The 3,380-nt window shown below is 38.3% G+C and overlaps 1 pseudogene; it reads left to right on the top strand.

Moving 5' to 3' along the window:
- Positions 1–2,077: 2,077 nt before the first annotated feature.
- On the top strand, positions 2,078–2,937 carry LOC137648444 (uncharacterized; annotated as a pseudogene).
- The last annotated feature ends 443 nt before the right edge of the window (positions 2,938–3,380 follow it).

The following is a 3,380-nucleotide window of genomic DNA, read 5'->3' as shown; positions in this document are numbered from 1 at the left end:
TTTTCTGAGATTGAGATACCTAAATTACTAAATGATCCCAATTTGTAGCTTCACCAGAAATAGAGAAATAAGTTTGTCCCAAATACAGAACATCACTTCAAGAAGAACGAAGGAGTTAAAAGTCCCCATGAATAAAGAAAACAAAATAGCCGTTTTTTATTCCGAGGAGACGAAGAGAGCACCCGTTACTGTTGTTGGGTAATTGGGTTTTGCTGAGAATTCCTGCCAATAATGACGCTCTTTATATCGGGTAAGACGATCTCTCTCTCTCTCTCTCTCTCTCTCTCTCTCTCTCTCTCTCTCTCTCTCTCTCTCTCTCTCTCTCTCTCTCTCTCTCCCTCTAGTAAAATAGCCAAATTTGCCGACGATACTAAACTTGGCATTAAGTGTGGCGAACTCAGATGTAGAAGCCTTGAGAGAGAATCTAATGAAGCTAGGAGAAAGGTCCAAAAAAGGGCAATTGCATTTCAACTGTAATCTCATGCACATAGGTTATAATAACCCACAATCAGATTAATTATTGGTGGGAAATTAAATAGAAAGTGTTGACCAGGAAGACAATCTCTGTAGTAATATTACCAAGGAGTTAAGGTTCGCCAAACAGAGCATAAGCGCTGAAAAGAAAGCACAAAAACTAATAGGTTACGTAAAGAGACAATTCACTTACAGAAACAAAGACACAGTACTACAGCTGTGCACGTTAGTAATATGACCCCATCCTGAATACTGAGTCTAATTCTGGGCTTTAAGTATTCAGAAGGGTATAGATAGACAGGAAGCAGTATAGGCTAGGGTCACTAAACTTGTTCCAACACTAAGGCAATTTGGATATAGACGGGGAATGGAACGTTTGAACTTGTTTGAGCTACAAATCCGACGACTATGGGAACAGTTAATAGAGGCCTTCAAAATTATTTAATGAATTATAAATGTATATACCAACAATCTATTCACGCTTAGCATAAATCAGCACAGATATCCAAACGGAAATTGAAAAGATACAACACCACTCAATGTGGCAAAATATCCCCAATGGAAAATTGTGGTAGCTCATGTTAAAATCTATACTTTGCCTTTAGTGTGGTTCAGTCTGGCCACAGGAATGATTTCGAATGTTATTGGCAATCAAAGTCACACGAAAAAGAATTTGTGGCTTTAGCCTGACGCGAAATAGGCAATTACACTTTGCAGGATGTTGGGAAAAGGCAAAATTCTGCTTGGGAATTGAGAAATTGTTCTTCGGCGATGGACTTTGTGGTAAAGTTGGCAAGATGTTATTCAATAGATAAGAGAGACAGTTTGGAGAGACTTCCTCGGTAGTAAAGAGTTTTCACGAGATTAGTGAGATTGAATGAGATGAACTAGGAATATCGTGATAAAACTGTTCTTCATTTAAAGAGGGGAATATTAGTTGGAATGAAATGGTTATATTGATTTGCTAATGGAAAGGTTAAGTTGAAAATCGAAGAGAGAGTGAGGTCCATTACATCGGAGGAGATATGGAAAAAAAAAATTGTTTGTAAGTCTAGAATATAAAGTTTCAGTCAAAAAACTGATTCCATTAGTAAGTTTACAATATAAAGATTCAACAAAAGAAAAATCTGTTTGTAAGTCTAGAATATAAATATTCAGTTGAAAACATGATTCAATTTTTAAGCTTAGAATATAAAGATTCAATATAAAAATCAGTTTGTAAGTCTAGTATATAAAGATTCAATATAAATATCAGTTTGTAAGTCTAGTATATAAAGATTAAATTGAAACATATAATTACTTGACTAAGATATTAACTGTAAAAAGACCAAATAACTTCTTCCAGGGCCGGATTTAGGGGGGGGGGGGGGGGGGGCAAGAGGGCACCTGCCCAGGGGCCTCCACATTTTAGAGGGCCTCCACATTTTAGGGGGCCTCAAAAAAAGGACCCAGGCTTAAATAATTTTTGATTTCAGTAAATATATAAGGAATAAAATCACTTATTCAAGGATATCACCCAATCTGTGAAGCTCTTGCCAAAACAGCAAGTGATGAAAATGAGCCGGCCAAAGAACGATATGAGGCCAATGGACTCCATGACAAGATGCTCAAATTAGAGACTGCCATTTATGTTGTTTTTTGGCATGACATTCTTGGCCGAGTTGATGCTACAAGTAACACTTTGCAAGACCCAGAACTGTATCTGAATACAGCAGTAGCAGTGTTGAAGTTCTTGGAATGTTTTGTACGTGAAAATCGAGAGTGCTTTCATATTTATGAGAAGGGACAGAACTTATCTGGAACCAATGAATATTCTCCACCACGCATTCGTCACCGCAATGTGCGCCTGAATCCGTTGGATTATGGACGATCTGAGGAAGCAACTCTTTCTCACTCTGAAAAGTTTCGTGTTGATAATTTTCTTCCAGTCATTGATTAGTTTTTGAGTTCCCTTAATCAACGTTTGAAGGCCTACGAGAACACCTGTTCCCTTTTCAGTTTGTTATTTGGACTGGAATCATTGAGCTATTCTGAAATAGAAGCAGCTACAGTAAAATTAGTTTGTGAATATAAAGATGATCTGGATCAATCACTTGGTGTTGAACTTCTACAGTTTGCAGCTTTTTTCACCCAGTTTCTGGATGATTATGTTAAGACTGATAGCTTTGAGAAGGAACATTTCCTTTAAGAATTGCTGCTAGACAAGAAAGTTACAGATAATTTTCCTAATGTTGAGATAATGCTACGGATGTACTTGATGCTTATGGTCACAAATTGCTCTGGAGAACGTACATTCAGCATAATGAAGTATATCAAAACAGACTTCGTACTACAATGCATCATGATCGACTCAGTCACCTGGCTTTGAAGAGCATTGAGTATGGCATCCTCCGAGAAATTGATTTTGATATATTAATAACGAAATTTGCAATAGCCAAGTCTCGTAAAGTGTCTAGTCTGTAAATACAAATACCGCTATAGTTTTTCTATTCTACGGAGAAACTTTGGTTTTGATTTTAAGATTGGCGGCACTGAGTATTGGTCCTGCTTCTTAATCACCTTCGAAAAATGGTCAGTTTGTATAGTCAGGTGTGAAGAACCCTGATGAGTGAAGGCAAACTAACATATTTAGATATATGGCAATAAAACATATGGTATTTATTTGAAATTGCTTTTCAAAATCTTTTTATACTCCAGTGTACAGAGTCAGGAGAGGTAATTTTGCACACGTGATTAAGATGACCAAAATGATGATTTCCCGGTGGAGATTACAGCCCCCCCCCCCCCCCCCCCCCCCCGCCCTGCACCCATCCGGGGTGAGGTTTGCTTCGCTCGCCACTCGCCTCAAGCAGGGTGGGCCTCCACACATAGATTGCCTAGGGGCATCCACATACCTAAATCTGGCC

This window comes from Palaemon carinicauda, chromosome 10 (assembly GCF_036898095.1).
Source record: "Palaemon carinicauda isolate YSFRI2023 chromosome 10, ASM3689809v2, whole genome shotgun sequence".
NCBI lineage: Eukaryota > Metazoa > Arthropoda > Malacostraca > Decapoda > Palaemonidae > Palaemon > Palaemon carinicauda.
The sequence above is the reverse complement of the archived record's forward strand: the minus strand, read 5'-3'. Positions and strand labels throughout refer to the sequence as shown.